At 27.0% G+C, this 25067-nt stretch overlaps 1 protein-coding gene and 1 long non-coding RNA gene across 6 annotated transcripts in view; one reads left to right on the top strand and one right to left on the bottom strand.

Moving 5' to 3' along the window:
* The window catches only part of LOC410140 (gamma-aminobutyric acid type B receptor subunit 2), a 218919-nt gene that overhangs the window by 130339 nt on the left and 63513 nt on the right, over positions 1 to 25067 (bottom strand). The gene's annotated exons all lie outside the window — the stretch shown is intronic.
* On the top strand, positions 19396 to 24899 carry LOC100578053. 3 transcript variants are annotated; one of them, XR_001703719.2, is made up of 7 exons: positions 19396 to 20155; positions 20246 to 20319; positions 21492 to 21773; positions 21847 to 21888; positions 22074 to 22190; positions 24149 to 24696; positions 24789 to 24899. It is a non-coding gene; the product is annotated as an uncharacterized LOC100578053 (long non-coding RNA). The 3 variants fall into 3 exon arrangements; XR_003305061.1 differs by lacking the exons at positions 24149 to 24696; positions 24789 to 24899 and having other exon boundaries at positions 19398 to 20116; positions 22074 to 22276; XR_001703718.2 differs by lacking the exons at positions 24149 to 24696; positions 24789 to 24899 and having other exon boundaries at positions 19399 to 20155; positions 22074 to 22276.

Here is a 25067-nt window from a genome sequence, read left to right as displayed (position 1 = left end):
ATTATAGATAGAAAAATATTAATATTATTTATAATATTAACAATTTAATCAAAATATTTTTCTGAGCTTTTGAACACGACTGTCAATTCTTTCTGAGACCTGAGATCTTTCTTTTCAGTGTCTTAATTTGTTGTCTTGATTTACCAATCAGCTCTGAGACATTTGCTTAATCGTCCATTTTGTATTAGATATTTTGCATCTAACTTTTTACATTAATATCATTCTTTCTATACACGAATATCCAATATTCGATAATTTATGGAAATTTATACTTTAAAATATAAGAGGACAATTAACGAGATCAATTTTTCAAATGCCAATATTTATTTTAGAGTTTAATTTGATTTTATTTTATCACTTTAAATTTAAAGTAAATATAAAAAAAATGTTCATCTTGTATCTTCTATATTCTTATTCAAACAGAGAATTTAATATTCAACTCTCTGACATAAAAAGGATATAATGGGATAGATTAGAAGTTAAAAGTGTTCGAGCTCTAGAACAGAGAACGAATATAATATGTTGTACATCTCGAAAGAGATGTATAAAATCATACAAATATAATATAATTTTGAATGCACGATGATGAAAAATGGCATTTAAAATGTACTCGTTCATTTCAATCACATAAATAAACAATAGATATTTTATACAGCGAATAAAATGACATTTTGATCATTTAATACATCTTAAAGTAATTTTATCTTACTGATTTAAAATTATGATGTAAATATGTCTCTTTCCAAGTAATTGATTTTTTTTTTTCCTTCTTCAATATGATCCTTTTTAAAAGCAATACCGATCGTTACTTAGCAATTTCGAGCATCTCGTTAGTCAAAATTTATGATCAAAGTTCAAAAGCATAGTTGGAGGTGATTATAATATTCAATATCGGTTGTAATGTTATAATCAATAAAGAAAATTTAATAAAGAATATCATCGTCTTTTTCCTCGTTGTCACATGCTTGTTGCAAGTTTAAGCATATGTGAAAAATAAAAATCAAAAAATTGATTGTAAGATAAATCAATTCTTAATTCAATAAATAATGTATCATTTTTTTCAATTACATTTAGCTTTCTTATAGATGAGATTATTTTTTACTAATTCATTTTAATTTCATTTATTATTATAATTTGGTTTTAATAAGCATTTTAATATTAATAAATTGTGTTTTCTATTTCTTATTAATAACCTGGATATTATTTGATAAAATGAAATTGTCATGATTGTCAGACAATGTCAGACAAATAAATAATTATTTTCTCATAATTTTTTTGTTGTAATAGCTGCTGTATAATCGTATTCCAAAGTATTATTTCAATTTATCTTATATACATATATATATCAATAAAAATTAAAAAAAAAAAACAAATTAATTGTTGCAAATTTCTTTATATCTTTTTTAATTAATCTTTATCTAAACATATTTGAAAAAAAAACCGATTGATTAATGATACATGGATCATTATCTTGCTATGTTATTTTTAATTCCAACTTATTGATCTCAAAAAAAAAAAATACAAAGAATGATTAATCGTTTACTATTTTGTCAAAATATTTCCCACTTACAACCGAAATAAAATCAATAAAAAAAAATCTCAATCAACAAATAAAATAATCATACAAATTCTTGGTAAAATCGATAATCACTATATATGGAAATATAAAATCCTTTGTCCTCGAACTTTCTGAAAAATTAAAACAAACTCGAATGCATGGTAGATCAAGGACATATAGACATAACCTATATATATTGTTTATGACTAAATATTAACTTATCGTCTCCCTTCATTTTACGAGAAATGGTCTATTTCGACTATCCAATATATATATTATATATATATATGTACATGTACTATACAACAGAAAGAAAAAACGTTTCTTCCATTTTCACGAATAGTAGTATGTTTTGACGTTGCAACGAGAAATATGTATTCTATCGAACCGTTTCGCCACAAAAAGGAAAAAAAAAAAAAAAAAAATCATATTTGGACGTTTGCTAGGAAAATATGTTGACTTTACCCGCCGTAGGTAAAATATATTGATATGTTCCGTAAGCAATCCTTCAAACGTATTCCTTTTTTACTCTAAACATACTATTTTTTTGTAGAAAATCGTCGCAATATATTAGTTTTCGCGACAAAAGATGACAACATATGCATATACCTCGTTTCATAACAAATTGTATAAATATGCTTTCCCTCGTGGAGCGAAAAGGAAAAACAGATACGTTCTATCTCGTGAAACAAATAAATGAGATTTATCAACGTTGAAGAAAAGAGAAAACAAGAAAACTAGCAATAATTTTTACACATAAAATATTATGAATAGATACTGTTATAATAAAAATATGCTATATATTATAAGTTTCTATTAACCGTTTAAAAAAAATAATAACCTCACCTAACCTCCAAGATTTTAATATTCGCCAAAAAATGTCCAATCAATATAAATTCTGCGATCGATTGTTACGATTAATAAAAAACAATTTTTATTATTTATTAAAATTCGATATGAGTGAGATTTTTCAATTAAACGAAAGGATTTATACACAAGTATATTGGTTTAAGATTGTCAATAGAAAATTACCCGTCGCGTCCATCATATGGCTTTTTCACTAACGTAGTCATAAATGAATCTTTCTTTCCCTGGTCTGATTTTTCATTGTTTCTAGAAAATATCTGAAAAATTTCTTAAAAAATAGGTATTTATTCGTAATTTATCGTACAGATGATACTTTTGCCAAATTAATAAAAGAAAATGACAATCGAAAGGCAAATGAAAATTTATCCTGAAACTCGACGAGTTACGTCGGTAAAAATGTTATTATTTGCTATTGTTGAGAATTATTGATATTATTAATAATACCTTATTATTAATATCAATAACGATTTCAAAATACATATTTGCCATTTCCACGTTTCCTTTATTCAATATTAAATGAACATTGAACATTTTTTACTTTATGAAACAATATCTGGTTAATATTAGTAACAAAGTTATTCTTATATCCCTGAATAAATATCCCTATGGCGGTCCCTCTGTTTACATTCAATGCGTCGGGGAAGAAATTTTTCATTCTTGCGACATTGAATATTCATAAACAATAAAATAATTTCGATTCACGTAATATGTAAAAATAATATAAATTGATCCATGTCAATTGGACATTTCTTGCTTTAAAATGAATATTATTTTTCTCAACACTCTTTTAAAATCATTGCAATGTTTAACCAATGTTTATTCTTATAATTTTAAAAATAATCGAAAATAAAACCAGATCATAATGCAATAAAATTGATAATATGTTAAAACATATTTTATAATAAATTTTCTTAACCTTTCTTTTTTCAAAGAGAGAAGAAAAGAAACGTTTGATGGTATTAATTTTACACGCGAAGAAAATATAATCAATCTTTTCGAATATAAGCATTTATCTTCGTTTCATTAATTATGGAAATAAACACGATATACAAATTTCTCTCACGGCCATTTATTTACACATAGCGAAGATACGACACATTTTCCGTTCAACAAAATACCAGTTTTATCGATTTCAATTACTTTTTTTACAATTCTATTCCCGATAAGCGAATCTAAGAATCAATTCTTCAACGATCGATCACTTTCCTTCGTTTAATAATCTTATACGCACATAACAAACGATTTTCGAACGGCGATCGAAATTGTGCAATATTCGATTAAATCAATTAGTTGCCGCGTTGTGCTAAGCCACGTTGCATGTTTGTCCGCGATGAGAATTCAATTTCGATTCGATTCGAGGGAGAAGAATGGGATAATGGAGCAACAGGGTTTAAAGAGGTTTAAAGAGGGAAAATATATTTCTTGAAAATTGTTGAAAAATTGAAATCTTCGCGCGAATACAAAGAGACTCGATCGTAATTTCCATTAATCCTTCTATATTCTTTTCTATAAGATGACAGATATAAAAGTGTTCGTAGAGCCATCTCGCGGAGAAATATACGTATTAATAAAATACGTAAATATACGTACTTAAATAAAATCTGATTTTAAAATTATTTTCACAATATAATGAATTGTACGCAGAATTTTTAACATTTTTTTCCCCAAATATTTCTTTCTGATATAAAACTCGAGTATCTCTTAATTGATATATCTTACTCTCCATCTTGAAATTTGAAATTTTTTTAATTTTGATCTCGAAGTCGTCTCTCGTGAAACGAATATTTCAGAGATAAAAAAAAATGTGTTTCATAAAATCACATTATACTTTTTAACGCGATATACCGGCTGAATTATTGCGACAGACTGTACGACGTATTCGCCTGAGAGTAAAGCTATCCCCCAAGTTGTTCTCAAGTATTTATAACGAGTGGACACTGCATTGAGTGTGATTACACGAGAGCATCACTCAACTATCCGAGAGCGAAAATTTTCTGGATTGCTCTCAAACGGATATGACTATTGAATAGTAAGCTTGAAATTTCGGAATACTTTTGTATTTTACAGCGTAATTGTTGCGAGAGTCTATTGACGAACGACGAAGAGACAGATACTCTTCTCGAATAGCTCGAAAGAGACGAAAAAAAATCTATCTCAAATGGACACATTTTTAGTAAGCTTTGAGTCGGGTTGAATTTTTTTTATTTGATTAAAATTAAAAAAATTTTGAAAGTTCGAGAAAATTGTCAATCAAGTCTGTCAAGCAATTCTCGAGATTAATTATTACAGGAAGAGATTATTAATTATAAGTATCTTGTATAATCGAATTGTTACGAGATATGATAAATTCTTGGTCATTTTACATATTTGAATCGATTTAATTAATTGAATGTTAAACAAATAACTTTATATTGAGCAAGAAGACATTGAAATTATTCAGGTTTATATTATTATACAAAATATAATTTTTCTTTAGGAATAAATTTATAAATAAAATTTGTTAAGATAAAAAGTCTATAAATGCTTTTATATGATTATATATTTAACATATATGAATTGATATAAATTGAATTAAAGTATTGTATATTGAAAAAATTAGACGAAATTAAATTAACAATAAATTTAATAATTTTTCATAATTTATTAATAAAGAATTTGCAGACCATATTTTATTCTTTCTTTAAAATTTATGGATAAAATTTGCATCGAAAAATCTAGGATATCTTGTTATTTCCATTGAAGATAAAAATATAGTAATAAAACTTAACAATAAGCTATCCCTGACAAAGAGTTTTTGATCAACGATACATGAAATTCATTAAAAATAATTTTGATTTGAAATGATATAAATATCAAATGCATGAGTAAAATGAAAGAGTAAAAAGAAAAATCTTCAAAAGTATAGTAATAATAGAAACAACTGTACATATAAATATGGAAAAGTAAAATATTTGATAAGAAATATTTAAAAAAAATAATATTTACTTGTTTGTGAATTTACAATAATATTTTTTTTGAGATTTCTGCTGATCAAATACTTTTTTTCCACTGTATTTTCCTTTATAAAGTGCTCAAATTTTAAATCATTATTTTTCTTCTTTCAATTTATATTTACTTCACTCATCATATTGATACTTTATATCTTAACATTTTTACATTTAAAAAATTATCATATTTTTAATCCAATTCCACATTTGACCGAAAAATTTTTGTCGTTATTTTTTACACATATCATACTCTTTAAAATCAAGAAATTGTTGTTTATTTTTTTCTTTTCTTTTTTTTTTTTTTTTTTAGCAATTTAACTTTTTCCTGAAATATTCCATAAAATATTATCTCAACTCTGCATATTTTCAATGTGAATTACGAGATAATAATAATAAAAAAAATACGTACCAAATATTTTTTCCCAAAACTATGTCACATACACGTATAAATCTTATGTCCATTGGCTATTTACACTTGAAATGATGTATCTTACGAGATTACGATATTTACTGGTATTTCCATAATGCTTCAATTTGTTGCAGTTATTTTCTTTAACAATCATGATGCGAGATTTGCATCATGCCAGTTTTTAATACCATCATAATACCATTATAGCTCTTTAATAGTGTAAGAACGTGCTATTGAAACTGACTGCTTCTTCAAAGCCTTAACGCGATCCACTTTTTCGTATTTTGGCATGAGTTAGCATATATATATATATATATATATATATATATATATATATATATATACATAGAATGAAATCGAATAAATGATATATTCTGGAAGAAAAAAATTTTGAATGTAAAAGTAGACTGAAAAGAGAAAATAATATTTTTCTGTTTGAAATTTCGTTTTCGAGAAAATCAAGTTTGAAAATTTATCAAATAAAAGAGAATTTGGTTAATTTCTGGTTATAAGTGAATTATCGATAATAATTTATTGTACAATTAAAAATATATATATATATATATATATAGAATGAAATTTTTCCATTTCAAGACTACTTTTCGAGAAAATAAAATTTAAAAATTCGTAGAATATACGAACGATTATATTTGATCGATCAATTTTCGATATTTTTCGAAAAGAAGGATATAAATGAAAAAATTTTATCTCGCACTTTTTATTTCTGATAAATATTCACAAAAAAAGAATCATTCTTCTCGTGTTTTTTTGAAATAAAAAGTAGCTGTCAAAATCACCATATTAAACCTAACCTAAACCAAATCCAATACAAACCATGAAACCAGAAATTAAATAAATCCAGTCATCAATAATTTGCAGCAGTAAAATTAAGTTAACTTAACCTAATCTAAATTATTTCCAAGAAATATTTTTATTAATAACTTTTTACAACGATAAAATCTTCACAACACAATGATATTGACAACATATTATATAAAAAGAAAAAAAATCACTAAGATCGAAAAATAATACTTTCTGTAAATAACTATGTAATAAAACTACGTTACAAACAATATTCGAATCCGGTCGGAATACGAGGCAAATTCTTCCGTATTTGGCAACTTTTCAAATTTCTCAAACAGAAAAACTCTTATTCCCTTCTCTCGTTTCGTTCCTCCCTTTTTACCATCCGTCCGATCTCATCTCGTGCTTGCACATCGATCCACCTCTCAAGTGAGCGAAGATTTAAAGCGAGATAACAAAGTAGAGAAAACGAGTCCTTTAACGTAAACGGGGTTAATAAAAAATTATTGGGAAACTTTAAGGAAGAGAAGGCATGAAACGCGCGAAGTGGCGAGAAACGTAGGAATAATAATAAATTGGCGAAATACGGAATTGTGCAAACTTTGGCGACATCTGTTTTAACTTATCGATCGAGGGGAAAAAACGTCTAATTAATTATCGACGGTAAATCCATCCATCCGGAAACGAAATCACAATAAACGATTCCAACGAATAATAGTCGTTATCATCGAGAGGGCTTGTTTTATGTACGAGTGAAATGAATTCCCGTAAATAAATAGTGGAAAGGACTTCAGGATGAAATAATCGAATCGAATATCAATTAATTGTATTCGAATTCGTTACGAATTTTTGTACGAAAGAAAATGATTTCGACGAATATATTCCTCGGTTTTTTTTCCTTTTTTTTTCATACATGATAATCGTAACATTAACGAAATTGACGTGGTAATTATTTGTATCGTTATACCCGTGGGAAAAGTTTTGCACGTCGATATTATGTAAAAGTATTAATGTTTTCGACTTACATAAACTGTTCGTGAAATAAGTATAAATCGTGGAAATATGTATAAAACTCGTGATAAAGTTGGATTATCTGCTCTACGTGAGGTAAAGTTAATTATAGTTAGCTTGTTACACGAAATGAAATTAGTTATATATAATGAGATAAGAAGATTTTTGTTCGTTGAAAAAGAGATAAAGAAACAAATATAAAAAAATAAATTTTGAAGAAATTCAGCTATATCATACCATATTTATGCAGTATTAAAAAAAGAAAAAAGTTCTTTTCGTATGTTTTTTGATATTTTGCTATTTTTAGTATTATTTTTAAATTGCAATATTTTTTTCTGGATACAAGAACAAACGGTTTGGTTTTAAAAATTTTAGAATATTTAAAAATTCAATATTTCCTTTCTATATTTGCATAACATTTTCATAGTATAATATGTCATGAAATGATTAAAAATATCTCAAATTGTTTTTGCATAAAATATAGAAATATAGTAAAATACAATGATTAATAAAATCTAAAATATATAATGATTTAAACAAGAAATCTAAATTTAAATAAAATAATACGTGTATAAAATAAAAGGATTTTTCTTTTCGATTTTGCATTTTCGATGATTTCTTATCTTGCTGATATTATCTATATAAAGAGATTAAAAAGAAAAATGTTTACATTAATTTATATCAAATTATTAAATTATTAACGTTGAGAAAATTTCGCAATTTATCGAAGAAATTTTTTCTACTGTAATTTTACTCCGAAGCTTCTTCTTCCCTGATTAATTTTCTTGATCTTTTGTTGTTTTCTTTCAAGTCATATTTATCTTCCAACCATCTCTTAGTTTCACGTTACTTTACCACGATGCCACCTGTCATTGATATCACGAAACGAAACGAAACCTCGAAAGTCTTTCGAAAGAAGTTCTTAAGAAATAAAATAGAGGAAAGGTTAGGAAAGATAATATGGTGATATGATAATGTGATCCTCTCGTAATTTTTCATATTACATATTACTGTTGCATTTATTAAATTTATATAAATTTATATTGTATAGGAAAACACGTATAATATATCAGATCGTGCATTGTTTTCGTTAATAAAAGAAAGTAAGTTTGAGGAACTGACATAACCTCAAAAACAAAAGTTTTGTGAAGTTTCATTTTGAAGGAAAAATATTTCTTGCAAATGAATTAAAATATTGTATATTAAAACATAAAAAAATATATTTATAAGTAAATATATTTATTTATTACTTGATTATTGATATTTTCAGATATAATATTAAAAAAAAGTTTCCGAAAATTTATTAATGGAAGGTAATGATAGCCGAGCACGTTGTTCTTTATTAATATTTTTTGTGTTGTGAATAATTGAATCGATATTGATTAATGCTACCTTTTATGTTTATTATATCATTTTTCCTGATTCTTTTTCTTTTGAGCTTTCGTTTTCCTCACGAGATGCGCTAACAACAGCATACTGTGTGTACATTTACAATTAAATGTAAAGTAAGTGGATAAAATAGATAGTATCAAAAGGTATTAAATGAAATGAATGATTCAACAATTTTATTCTTGATCTTTATCATAATTATACAGAAGATAGGATAAATATCTCCAAGATCCAAATTATAATACAGATATACTAGGATAAATATAACCTCTAAGATTCACACAAATGAAGAGGAGCAAGAAAGATATGATGAGTGATATGATATCAGATATGACAAGAAAAGAATAAGAATGAATATGTATGTACAATTTTCATATATAAATCATAAAAATTAATTTTTATTATTCCTATAATTTAACATATATTTGTTAAGCTATGTTATTCTCACTTTTTATGATTATATTTATTTTCATGATATGATATATTAAATTCAATTAAATTTTATCTTTCCTTACAGATAATTTTACGTATATTTTATTACAAAAAAAAAAAAAGAAAAGAAAAAAACAATCAAAATCATGAATCAAATTTTAGAGGAAAAAAATATAAAACTGATAGCTTTGTTAGCACTTTTTCCTCTATCTCTTAAAATATGTTACGTCGAAAGAATCCAGCAAAAGTCTGGTTATTGTTAATTAGCAAGGAACGTGCAATTTCAGACCGTGAGATGGTTATACCGCGAGACTATTCTCATAGTGTCTGCTGTTAATTCTACGAGGTTTAATTTAGCAAAGAGGCGAAACTTCAAGTTTCTTCATAAAAGAGTGGACGTGTGTATTTGGGGTAAAAAGAATAACTTCCGCCTTCCTCTTCTAATTCTCGCAACAAGAAAATCCCTTTCGATCAAATTGTCTTGATTTTTTTGCGCATCGTGAATAACTAACTCCAAATGAAAATTCATTTTTCGATTCTCTATTCGAGATATTGCCACCATTATAAGACACTTTATCAATAAAAATTTTATAGTAAATTATAAAATTCCTCTGATAGAAAGTATTCGATCAGATTTTTAAAATTTTTAAAATTTATGGTTTCTTTTTTCTTTAATCTCTTTTGATAATATGTCGCTGATTTCTGATTATCGATCGATTTCGATGATATTTTATACATGTAAGTGACACCAACCTACAAATTTAAATTTTCGTTAAAGGTGAAGATGAAAAAAAATTTGTAAGAAGCCATCTTTGTCATTTTCTTTGCGATTCCAATCATCTCAACGAGATATTTTCGATCTAAAATATTTTTTGCTCTTCATAGTAAGTATTATACAATACCTTGAATTTCTCAATCAACTTATCATCAATAATATAAAATAAATCAACAATGAATCAATATTATAAATAAAAATAATGTAATCATAAAATCAAAAATTTAATTAATCATATACAATATTTAATAATGATATAAAATATTTTACGAAATCGAAAAAATAATTATTATGACATTTTTGTAAAAAACTTTATTGAATAAAATAAATCAGAAACCATAATTTAGATTTTAAAAATAGGATATAATACAAAAAAAAAAAATAATATCTTTCTTTAAATGATTTTGATTATGAATAATCACTGTAAATGATCAAATTATATCATTGACTATTATCAATGATGGAAATTCTATTTTGATTATTGCTAATTAATTTCGAAATTGTTTTCTAGTTAGATTCTACCATCAATTGTTATTAATAATATTATTACATTGATTAATATACATCAATAATATACATTAATTATAAAACGTGTAATGTGTATATTTTCTAATATGCTAATATGAAAGCATTTCAATATCTCTCTATTTGTTTGTAATAAAATATTAATACACAATTTTTTATTTTATTTTTTAATAAAACTTTAAAAGTGTATAAAACAATTTTTTTTATCAAAATATCATATTGATTTTTATCAAGATGAAATTCAAAATTCAAAGTTTTTAATGCATTTTTCTTTTTTCAGACGACAATTGCGTATAATAATAATATAATGATACAGAATTAAATTATCAAATTTTTAGAAATTAATCTATCACAAAAAAAAAATTCCTATGTAAAATCATAAATTCAAAAAAATTCTAAAATATTCTAAGATTGGATGGATTGCATCTTTTTCAAAAGATTTTTTACACCAAAAATTGCTCCATGTATAACCAATTAGAAGAGATGATACGAATATGTGATTATCGTAATAAATAATATTATCGATGAAATTTCAAAAAATAAAATTACGTTTAACGAATTCGATGCGTTCGAAGAGATCACTAATTGGTGAAATTGTGTATAATAACTTCATTTATACGAATTTATCGAGAAATAAATACGTTCACATAACCAAGCATAACCAAGTCGTTTATATAATAGGAGTCTCTTTAATTCCTACATCTCTATGACATTTCGTCCAATTAATAATTCATGTTTAATATTAGAAAATAAAATAAAATTTTGTAAAAGGATTTCATTTCAAAATGTATTATTTTCTCTAAAATGTAAATATATTATAAATCTGAGAACAAATTTGCAAAAATAATAATTGTCTAATTATGAATACTATATATACATATATTTTTAATCATATAATAATAATATATTTCAGATATTTGGATAATCAAGCATCATATAAAATTTCGTTCATATAAATGGAATTTCATTATATGTGGTTTTTCTCTTCTCCAATTCTTCCTTTTTTTCTTTTTTCTTTTTTTTCTTATCTACGATGAACAACTTCCTCTTTTTTTTTCATATTCTTTTCATATATATATATATATCACATTTTTTATAATTTTATCATTATTATTCGACGAAAAAAAGAGATATATTTCATTCGTTTTTTTTTAGCCAACCACCGAGTTAATAAATTTTCGTTAAAAAGATTTTAAATTATTAATGTTAATGGAAGAATTTTAATTTAATCTAGGTAATAATTTTTTTTCGAATTAGGAAAAAACAGACTGCTCGATATAATTGTTCAGTAATAATTTGCTTGATGATAATGAAGAAATAAAATGAAGAGATATATAATTAAATATATGTGTAAGATCACGTTGATTAAATATTCTAGAAAAGATATGTTATCCACAATTTCAATCAATTTGTATTGCCAATAAGGAAAGATTGAATATTAAAAAATATTAAAGATTAAAAGATTCTTACAATTGAATCATATTCTAAAAGAAAAAAATATTGTGAATTGTAATTACACTAATATTATACAATAATAATTGAAATGTAATTAAACATTTATAACGATTATTTGCAATCAAAAGAGTTCCTTTAAGATATTCAATTATAATTATCTTATCGTTTAAATAAAAGTTAATTTTCACTTAATAAATTTTTCCAAACAAATATCATTTGACTATTCATAAAGAAAATGTAAAGAATAAAATTTTGCATTTCCAGATAGATTATTAAAAAAAATAATTTTAACTATCCTCTTACAATATCTTGTGATATATATATATATTAATACTTATAATATATTATTTGAGATTTAATAAAATTTTATTATTCTCTTTGTGCTCCTATATTAACTGCTCCTATATTAATAAAAAATAAATTAGATTTGATTCTAAACTTTTATAAGATGCACAGCACTCTCTATTTCTCTTTTCCCTATTGAAAAGTGAACTCTCCTTTCTCTATTGAAGACACGTAGAACTTCAAATATTTCAAATATATCTTGAAAAATTAAAAAAGAAAAAATGAATGCGACATTTTAAGAGGAGCAGAAAATGGCGCGATTCTCAATATGCAGAAACGTTGTCAGATTAACTGGAAGGAAGGACTTTCCTTCCTTTTGAGATCCTTTCGAGTCATTGAAGAGAAAGTGTTATAAAGTACGTGACAAATCAGATCGATTGATAAAGTTTCCTATGCACGCTCTTATAACCTTATGTTCCAATGCTTGTATTGTACGATATATGCAGATACATACGGAATAACAAAATACACGAGCATATTGCAATATGACATATATGATTCAGAAATTATAATTTTACGAAAAATAAATTTAAATAAAAATTATAAATATCATATATTGACATCGAATATATTGTAAAATTTGGAAATTCATAGATTCATTTATAGAATTTCAATAATAGGAAATACAAGTAAATAAATTGTAAAATTTGATTTTGAATGTGATGATGCTTTGTGTGAAATTAACATTTAATTATATTATAAAAATCAACAAAAATTTTATTTTCAATGAAACTTCCCTGATTTTTTTTTTTTTATCGAAACATCACTTTCAAAAATTGAAATTAATTAATCCTTCAGTTTCAATATTTTTCTCGTTTTCTTTTTTTTTTTTAATATAATTTTGTAATAGTTAATAGAGATAAAGTAAAAATTTTAAATACGCATATAAACTAGTCAGATTTTAATTATTCTCTCGTGAAAAAATATTCCCGGGCAAAATTTTTCAAAAAAAAAAAAGGAAAAAAAAAATGCTGAAACTTCGAGGATTGATTACATTTTCTGAAAAAAAATTTCCATTGAAAATGATCGTTTCGTGTATAATCCATCGTGTTTTACATTCAACAACTTTGCAATCAAAAGATCAATTATACGAGAGGAGAGTTTCTTCTTTAACGGAGCATAAGATACTGGAAGTAGGATATTAATGTTTCTCTTGAACAAAAAATATGAATGAAAAGATATCGTGTGACGTGGATCCAGATGGTCGTCGAAGTATTTTCTAATTAATCACGGCTCCACGAAGATATTTTCCTGTCTGCGTATCAGAGATGAAGAAAATTTAAAATATTAAAAATTTCAATAGAGTTTTTCTTTAATGTAAAAATTATTCTTTTCTAACTCGAGTATTAACGAATTTATTAAAATATTGCATTTTATAGTTTCTCAAAACTATACTTTTTGGCAATTTAACCGACCCTCTATCTCAAGCTCAAGTGTAAATATTAAACTTTTCTAAAATACCTCATGTGTGGGGTAAAGTGGAACACTTTAGTGTAGAGTCATAGAGCAAAGCAGGGTATTAATATACAGAGAAAAATGGAAGTGTTTTTTCTTTCTTTTTTTTTTATAATAGATATGTATTTATTCTTTCTTAAAATATTTAGATTGAATGACAATATATTGATTTTTTTGATTGTAAAATATATTGGCCTGATGAAGATTATATTAATAGAAAAAAAAAAGATATATTCGTTTGCTTATATTTATTTTTTTATAAAGAAATTACTTCAAGATTTCTTTTAACTTTAATATTTTTCATAATCAAAATTTTTATTTAGTTATATAGCTAGTATAAATTAATAAGTAATTATAATAATTTTCGTTTTGCAATTTTCAAACGATTTCTCAATTATCATAATTCCAGAAAATCTCTCATTTTCTTTGAAAAATTAAATTTAATTTTTCTAATAGCCAAAAATCTAAATAAAAACTATGGTATGCAAAATAAATGTTATTTTTGGTTTCCCTTTCTTTTTTTTTTTTTTTTCCTTTTTTCGTCAATACAAAATCAAGCGTTCCAATTTTATCCTATTTTCCCCCAATAGTTTCGAATTGAACACGGATGCAAATAAACGAACGGCACAAACAAATTCACACGTTTGGCACACGTATTTTAAATAAAACACGCGATTCATAGACAGGTTTTGAATTTATGTATGCACTTGTAAGGTATGAAGTCCATTTGTTTTCCACTCTTTAACAGACAACGAATTTGCATGCGCGTATAAAGCATGCATATCCAGGCATATCCCCCTTTTTCTGAAGCTAGCCTAGATGGATTAAACGATTCCGCCATTTATTTAAACTTACAACGGTAAAAGATATACTGGCTTTATACTGAACGCCAGAACGCCAGTTTTTCTTTCGTTTGGAATCGCGTATACTATGTAATTTATTCCGGCCTTTTCGAACGAATCGACCTAGCACGTGCTATGCTATGCTGCTCTATAGCCACTTCGATGTGCTTCTCTACCTACGACGCGTCGAAATCGTTTGTGCTCTCTGTTTACACTTGTTTTCATTCTCGGCCAATTTTAACTTTAATCCAGTTGCTTCATAACCTTTCGGCTATATGCACAACACGTTAAACAGGATTCCCTTTTTGTTCTTATTTCGAAGCTAAAAAAGAGTTTCTCTCCCTCTTCTCTCGTTTAAAAAAAAAAAAAAAAAAAAAAAAAAAAAAAAAATTCAATACCCATTCGGTGGAAAAAATCATTCACGCCTGACGACGAGCAAAGTTGCGTGAACGTTCAATTTGGCCGAGCACGCGATGACGAAATTTTCGCGAACGAAACGAGCTCGCGAATCGCGTTCATTGGAGAATTTTAAAATCAATCGAACCGGAAATCAGTCGATTTATTCGGCTCGTATAAATGATGGAAGATTTTTTTTTTTTTTTTGTTTTGGTAAAGGATTTCAATGTATGTGGATTAATAGAAACAACGTTATCCAGCCAACAACACGGACGGCTGTTAGTTTTTTTGCGGTGGAGAGACAATTATATTAGCGAGTTTACCCAGTGGATCGATACTGCACAGTCACTGAGTCAAGGTGAGCTTCCTCTACACTCTTCCTTCTCTCTTCCTCCTCCTCCTCCTCCTTCTCTCTCTCTTTCTTTCTCTCTCGCTCGCTCGCTCGCTCGATCGCTCGATCATACTCCTTTCTCTTTTTTCCTCTCTTTCTTCCCTTTCCTTCTTTCAGCTCCCTTCTCCTTTTCCCTCTCGTTTCTATCGAGCTCTTTCAACTACTGCGGTCTTCTAACTACTGCTTCTCGCCAACCAGCTACAACAGCGTGTGCCTCGCTAACTGTCGCATTTTCCGCTTCGCTAATCATTACAGTGTTACGGTTACCTATTTCTTAGAAGAAATAGCTTCGACAAAACAACTGTGAACGACCACGTCCTCTGTCGTAATCATCCGTATCTTAATTAAGAATGAAATTAAGTTTAAAAATAAACAAACAAATATTTTTTAATTTGATAATTAATTATAATTAATTATTGCAATTAAATTGTTGAAATTGTTGAAAAAAATAAAGTATGATCACACTTGAATGAACATATCAATCGTGCTGCTTGGCGCAAAATTAAAAGAAAAGGATTTTTTGTTTTCTTCTGTTTCGCTCACTCTCGCCTTCGTTAAACTCAAGAGAAGACTGAAACCGAGAAAATAATATTCCTGGGTCATCTACCTGCTACAATAGCTGACACGTCATAGACCCGATTTTATCTCAGTTAACAAGACACTACTGCAATAAGAAGACGGACAAATGAAAGCGAAGAAAAGAGGAGGAAGTGTCAGTTGGTGGGGAAGAAAACGAAGTTCGAGTAGTAGATATAGCAAATAACGACTACGCGTATGTAATGTAGCGAATGACGGTTGTTGGACGTCGAGTGATGGGGGTCGAATATTCTGTTCTCTTTCACGATTGCTAGCAGAAAAATTCTCTTAACTTAACTCCATGTGCGCGAATACATTTTTTAATCCAATTTCTGACCACTGTCTCTAATTGTAAATCTCGGATTTGTTGTGTGGTATTAATGGTGAATCCACTTGCAAAAATTCTCTCTCTCTCTCTTTCTTCTCTTTTCTATACCATAATGCTATTTATGTTAATCTCTATCTCTGGTACTTATTATCAAGGGAATTTATGCTTTAATGCAATTCTCTTTCAACTTATTATTCTTTCTTATAAATAAACGGTCTAACCTAACTACGTATAGAGTTATTCAAACACTTTTGGAGAATGAATTCTAGAGGTCAAAATGTTGATTATTGAGTTATTAATTGCTAAGTCTTGTTTCATCTAATACAATTCAATTGCTTCTTATTGCAGATATTTATGCATTTATACAAAATTTAAATGTAAATATCTAGAAAAAATATGATATGCAAAAAAGTAAAAATATTCAAAATATAATATATTTTATATGATATTTAAATTTCATTTCTTTAATCGTATTCATACAAATATTATTTTGTATTATTAATATTCCCTTATATATATTTAATTATATATAATATTAAATAATATTAAATATAAATATAATATAAATATAAATATAATATTAAATTATATATATAATAAATAAGATTGATATTTTTTTTTATATTAATTTTTATATTTATTTTTGTCTCTAAAATTATATTTCATGAATATATTAACATCCTGTAGACAGAGATCAACTAGGTGGCGTTACTGGTTCAATAATAGACCCTGAACAAAATGCTCTCTCTTCTTCTTTTTTACTCTTTCTGCATCATGATAATACTTTGCACTTTCACAAGAAGAATTCTTTTAAAATGCAATTTTCGCTTCTATCGTTTCTTACAAATTTGTAAGTACATCCTCTGACCTGACTTCCGCTATCTTTAGAATAAGATGCAAACTTGGTGGTTATTGATGAGTCTAGTAACAGAGTGGAAACGCTTTCTCTTCTTTTTCTCTTTCTTTCTTTACAACACGACGTATAATTTATCAGCTGAAATGGTTGTGTTCGAACCATTCGTTGTATAAAAATCAGTCGAAGAGTAAGTTGGATTTAAAACTTTTTCTGCATCAAGATATAACTCGAAACTTGGAATATTTCTGTTCCGAGGTTAAATCCATATTTTTAATCGTCTTTTGTTTTTTTATCAATCGTGGAATATTCGTCCATTGGAAATTTTATTAATATTCAAATTGGAAAAAATCCAAGTTGTGATTCCTTTTTTGAACAAAATGAAAAATGTGACAACTGTCCAAACTTTCCCCGTTGATTTACTTCGTTTTCGGTACAATAAAGAAAAACTTTCGAAGCTAGAGTCAAAAGTTACAAAAATTTTTGTATATTTTGCAAAATTCAATTAATAAATTGTATTATTAAAACGAACAATAATTCTGTTTAAATAAAATATTACGAGTATATAGACTATAATAGTAATTATATATTATTATATTAATTATATTATATATAATTGTTTTTTAAATATAACTTTATAATTGTAAGTAAAGAAAAGTTTTAAACAATAAAATATTTAAATTTTATACCATTTGTTGTCAAAAATATTTTCAGGTGATATTACGTGTAAAATATGGAAAAAATTAAATAATAACAATAAAATTAAAAAATAAATAATAAAATTAAATAATTAAATAATTTGAGACTTTCACTCGAAAAATAAATTCTATACATACGCACAAATTTTTCATCAAAATCGCCTTTCATTTTTTTCTACGATATATTTTTTTCCGAGTGAGAATTTCCATATAAAATAGTATATGAGAACTTTTGTAACCGACGAAGAAGTTTAAAGTGCGTCGCGAAAATGATTATTGTAAGTTGGATAGCAATTTTTCAACGATGTAATAGAAAACTTGTTACCATGATACGATAAACGTCTCGAGAAAGATAAAGATTATACGGGATTCAAACGGGCATAGTTTTTTTTTTTTTTTTAAATGAAAAAATAAGAGAAAAAAATCGAATAAAATTTTTTCATCGAAAGTTTTATTTTCGAAAATTTTCCGATGAACAAATGAAATTGGTTAATTCCCAATTGAATACGAATGAATTATCGATATCGGTTATTTTATATGTGAAAATAAACGGAAAAAAAAATGTGGGATTTAATTTTATCTCGTTTAAAAATTAATTTTCGAAAATGCGAATTTTAAAAATCGTGGATCACACAACTTCCTGATTATACACAATTTTCTCAACGAATAAAATTTCATTCTACTATTATAGGATAAAATCTCTTAATCATACTTCATTCGTATCTAATGAAAAATTAGCCAATTTCACCTCTATTTAAAAGTTAATTACAAAAGTTTTCAAACTTAATTTTCTCGAAAACGAAGCTTCGGATGAAAAAATTTTATTTTTCTTTTTGTTTCCTTTTTTTTTTTTTTTTCTACAAGAAATCATGCTGTGCTCGTTTGCACGCATTATTTCACCGAGCCGTGTATACAAAAGTAATTTTTACATTATACTTTCAAATTTTTGAAACTTCTTCTTAATTCATTTAAATCGAAAACGAAGTTCCACCCGCGCAATTTCGTTATTCTCGACCTCATTTTTGTGAACCATAAATTTCGAATTTTCGTCCATCGATGCGAAAGGATTAAGCGAAATACAGTAAAATCATTGCCAAGAAACGTATTGACAATTACAAGCATGGAAACGCGATATTACCTTGCGAGCATAGATCAATAAATTTCTTCGACGAACTATTCCAATAAATTATTGTACGAAACAACGGAATAACAACTAATATCATAAATATCATTCAAACATTTTTGATAATAATTACTTAAACGTTCGAAATTTTGGATTAATTTCCAACAAGATATATTATTTACAAAGTATATTTACACCTCTCAAGGATTCTATTCGAGGATACGTATATATATATGTATTTCATCCGATACGACTTACCTCTTGCCCCGCGTAATCGGCCGAGTCTGGATGGATCATTGGCGCGAATCGATCATCCCTTTTCCCCTCGGCCTTCCGCATCTAGCATTTTTCGGATCGCGCACACGCCACGCTTCGGCGCCGGCGCGACGCCGCTTTCCATCCCCTCCCTCTGTCTCTCTCTCCCCCCTTCCCCCTCGTGTGTATCCGATACGACGTGACACCCTTTGTCCCCCCTTCCACCACGCGATACATCTTCCCAACTTCGCCGACCAAACTTATGTACACTGTTCTCAGTACTCGCTGCCAGTTATGCTTTCGAAATGCATGAATTGTTCCTCCGTCGAGCGAAATTGATGGTTATCTCGTGGCGCACGCTTCGCAATTTACCACTAGCAAATTGATTATCTTCGATCTCGGAGGTTGCCGCGTTGTTTTGTGTGGACGGGTGACATTGAGGGAAAGGATTGTTTGATTCATGGGAGGTGGGGAAATTTGTTGACACGACGAGCGGAATAAACTGCGGTCCCGTGATAATAGCACGTTGTTATTTCCGTCCTCGGAGATGTTCGAATTAATTTTGACCGAGTTTAATTTTATGTTGCGGGAAATTTGGACTATGACTGCTCTCGCTGTTGGAATTCACGTGATACGAAACTCGTGAGTTTTCGTGATTTTTTTATCTTCGTTGAATCGGATGTAAGAAGCAGAGGAAGTATTCGAAATTTATACAAACAAATGATACGCATGCAATTGAAAATTATTTCGATATATATTATTTATTTATAGATATTTTTAACGATGAGTAACAAGGAAATAATACAGGAGAATTAAATCTTTATTCTGTTATTAAAGAACCATTTGTAAGTGTATGTCTAAAGATTAATTAAATTTTTAATATATTATAATTTCTTTTTTTTTATTCAATTTCTTTGAACAGCTATAACTTCAAAACAAAAATATTGTATAATAATCAATCTGATTTAGAAGAAGCAAGTCTCTATTTTTATATATCTGAATTGAATTTTTCTGATGTGTTTCTCTTCCAAAGCAGTTCAAAATTAAAACTGTTTAATGTATGTTGGTTAAAAATTTTTCGTGTATATCACTTGTGTATGTACACGAAAAAGTTAGATGTAAGAATATATTTTTTATTCATTGTAGATTCACATTCGAGTAGAAATGAATTTTTAAACGAAACGTATTCGGTTAAAGTTTTAACATCCGCAATAAAACATTTCTTGCGATAGAGAACCATCGATTGTGGAATTATTGGACATCTTTCGCGTATAATGGATATATACGAAATAACTTCAATTTCGTTTTGATGATAAATTTTTAAAGATTGAAATTTGGATTAGTCAAATTATTATAAAAATATGTTTTTTTTTAATGCAGCAAGTACAATGAAATTCAATTTTGAAGAAATCTAAATTAATCATAGCATATTTACATTAATAGAGATATGCAATATCATTCTAATTTTTTTTTTTTATTTATTTCTTAAAGTAAAAAAATATGTGATATATATAATGTGATATATGATGTTTCACGAGAATTTTACCGACGCTGCGTCGGTAAGTGGAAGCACAAAATTTGTCGCGTATTTTTAAATCATCCTTAATTCCATTCACGGCTATTATTAATTTATCCCATTGCAATACGAACGAATTTGATATTTAAAAACATTCGAGAACATTTCCAGTAACAATTGCTACCCGTGTTCGATAATAGAAATGCATTTTTTAACATGGTTGCCGTTAACAACGGAACATTTTACTCGATGACTGCTCGAATGCTGTTTCGCCACTTTAAAATATTAAATTCAATATTCTGAAACATCGTATATTGAAATATCGAAACATTGCGGCGCTATATTTACCATTATACACATATGATATGGATCCTGGCTGGATACGTTACCATCGTTACACTTTTAAACTTTCAATATTTGTTGATTTTCGAAACTTTCCTTTTATCGAAGTGGCCTCCACTACGTAATAATATAATATAAACACGAATTTGATATTGCTAGCACGGACAAGTGATTGGGTGGAAATGTTAAGAGCTAGTTCCAAGTTAACTTCTTCTTTTATTAAACTGACTATTTCATCATATGATATGAACCGACGATATTGGTGGAAATCAATGTCTGCTCGAAATGGTTGTTTCAAAAGTATATAAATTCAATCAGAGAGTAGAGAGTCCTCTCTGAAAATGCTTTTGCATTTTCAATTGACAATTTCAATCGAGTGATCAATCTGATTGGTTTAATTGATCGAGAAAATTTAAAGAAGAAAGAGATTTTGAATTAGTAGTAAGTCATTTTCACAAGATTACTTATACTTACCTTAATCATTCGCACATTTGAATTCTCTTCATTGTCGTAGATGAGGTTAGATGTAATCAAGCGCCACTACTCGGAAAACAGCGTAAGCTTCATTTAAAAAAGAGATATGCTAATAAATGCGGACGAATATCGGCCGAGAATAACCGAATCTATGTTAAATCACACGTTTTTTAAGATTCCTGAAATTCTTTTCAAAATTTAAATTTTTCAATCCATAATTTGGTTTTTAATTTTTAAACTCATAAATATTTGATTTTTTTTTTGCAGAGGGAGGATCCTTGGCGAGCCACTATTTTCAATAATATCTTAGAAATTTTTCTTTATTGAAATGAACGGATGTTGCACAACAATTGGAAGACGATACTGGGTCAATTGTGACACGTGGTAAATTGTTGTCGTTCAATTCAAATATTGTGAAATGAAACGAAGGAAATCTGAATCACGGAATAAATTGTGGAAATTCGAAAAAATATACATTTTTATATTTTTAAATTAAAATTTACGCTTAAGAATCATTGAATTAAATTGTTGCATATGGAATATCCGATTTCACAAATTTAAAAAATATATACCGTTTTACGGTATTTATCGTATAACAATTTAAAATTTGAAATTGGATAAACATTGTGTTGAATATTATTTTACAGATCGTTTTATTAAGCAAATTGTTGTAAATTATACTTCAAATTCAAATATATAAATCTATAAAAATTTAACGTAACGTGTTAAAGAATTATTGGTAATATTAATAAAAGATTTTTTAAAATTAATTTAATATTATTTTCGATAATAAAAGTTATAAATATATGGATATTATGGAAAATTCAATCAGCAATAATTTAAAATTATCGAGAAGAAAGTTAAGAAAATATACAAATTGCAATAAGATATAACTGAGATTAACTGCATTAAAGAGTGAAAAATTAGAAATACTAAAATTATTATATGAATACATATACGATATTTAACGAAAATTTCTTATTTCATTCTCACATCGTTTAAATTATAAAAAAGTATAATCTTCTTAAAAATTTGAAAGAAGTTAATAGCGACACAAGATTTTTCTTAAATTTATCTAATTATTCGTCAACATAATTTAAAAAACCAATAAACACACGAAACTTGAAGAAAAAAAAAAATAAAAAGCTGGAAGCTTTCATACAGAAAACGAAACTCTTTTTATTTGAAGAGCGGCAATTTTTTTTTTTTTTTTTTTTTTTTTGTTGATCTTTCAACATTTCTTAATTATTTCTGCTTCAAGCTATGGTCGCAGATTATGAAAATATGAGGGGAAAAAATATGCGGCTAAAAGGAGAGAAAAAAATTATAATAAAGTTACAAAAAATTTTCTAACCTCTCTCTTCCATAATTTTATCTTCTCTTCCCAATCAAATATTCCAAAAAAATATTACTTTATCCATTCGAAATTGATAAAATTGACTATTTTTCTCTACATTTTAGTAGACCTGATTCTGGCTTTTTTTTTTTTTTTTCTTTTTAATAACATTCCCATTTTCCTACGGAAAGGAAAGATATCGCCGCGCCATTTTTCCTTCTTGTCTACAATCGAAACGCGATCTCTTTCTTTTCTTCTCTTCCCCTCAAAATCGCTGATTCAACAATAATAATTTATCACGTGCAACGATTCAACCAGTGAAACATCACTTCAGAATGGAATTACATAGGTATAAATGATTGTACAACGAACAACAGGGAATATCGATTCGTTCCTGTCCACGGTATATATTATATCCTATTCTAATCCCAATAATAATATTTATATTCGGCCTTATATTTACCAAATAATCATTAGTAATAAATACACACAACAATAACAGGATAGACAAATGTTTATTCGAACGTTTATTATTCATTGGCTACGATTTCGAGTGAACTCATTGATTTTGCGTACACGAGTTATGATTTATTTGTAACCATAACCTCTTTCTTTGTGTACAAATATATATATATATGTATCCACGTTATGTGGATATAAAAAGCGACGAAAAAAAGTTTGGAAAAAAGTAGAAGAGGAGAGTAAAATGGATAAAATAAAAAGATATTTTTTTCTGCTAACCGGAGATCAGAAGGCAAAAAATTTAAACGCTGCTAAAAGTTTTTTAAGCGAGGCTTGGATTATTAGAAAACTTTTACGAAACTTCTTGGTTAAAAAAGGGAATAACCAATGAGAATAATTCCTCGTTTTATATATATATATGATGGAGAAAAATGAAGTTGATATATTAAAAAACCATGGAAATTTTACCGATGATTTTATAAAAATTATAAATTCGAATAATCGTTAATATTGAAATATTGATCGATCTATATTTTTATTGCAGAGAATTGTTGGGCACGAATCTGAAGCTGATAATTAAAATATCTCTTTATGATACATTAAATAAATTTAATACGCTTCTTTGACCTCAAACGTAGTTTGAAAACGATGAAGAAATTTTATATTACTTTTTTCAAATAACGCATAGATATGCATCCTTAAGGCAAGTATGGAGGATAAAAAATTAAAAGGATCTTAATGTTTGTGAAATTGTTATATTGCTTAAACTATGAGCTATGGAACCGATGGAAATTTTTATCTCGAATTGGAATTATAATCAGGAGATACATTGAAACCAGCAATAATTACAATAATGGCTGGGATAAAATTCCTTCTCGGAACAAGCAGAAGTGAACGAGCAGCAAGTCCTCGGTATTAATATGCATAATGAAGTTTAACTATGATTATCGGAATTCCTGTTACATATTGGATGCACAGTTAATCGAGCAAATGCGTGTATTTGACCGATTTCCGTGTTAATGGTTTAATTATCGAAACTTCGATTCACTGAATTATTCGATTATTCTAATTGCGTTATCTAACACGATAAAAGTAAGGAAGATATAAGCTTCTCATTTTGGTTATGCTTTTTCTTTTTCTCTGATTATTATATTTATATTTATATGTTATATTTATTGTTCTAGGAATTCTTACTAGTATAAGTGAAATGAGTAATTGAAGGAAAAGTAAAACGTGATTTTTTTTAAATACAGGTATATAATATATACTTATGTAAGTCACAGATTTTTAAGAATCTTCAATAATAAAAAATTAATTAAAAAGAATTTCATTATTATATATTATATTTATTGTTCTAACAATTTTTAATGTAATATAAGTGAAATGAGTAATTGAAGGAAAAGTAAAAAATGATATTTTTAAATATAAGTATATAATATATACTTATATAAATAAAATCACAA

The sequence above is a fragment of the Apis mellifera genome, linkage group LG7 (genome assembly GCF_003254395.2).
Source record: "Apis mellifera strain DH4 linkage group LG7, Amel_HAv3.1, whole genome shotgun sequence".
NCBI lineage: Eukaryota > Metazoa > Arthropoda > Insecta > Hymenoptera > Apidae > Apis > Apis mellifera.
The sequence above is the reverse complement of the archived record's forward strand: the minus strand, read 5'-3'. Positions and strand labels throughout refer to the sequence as shown.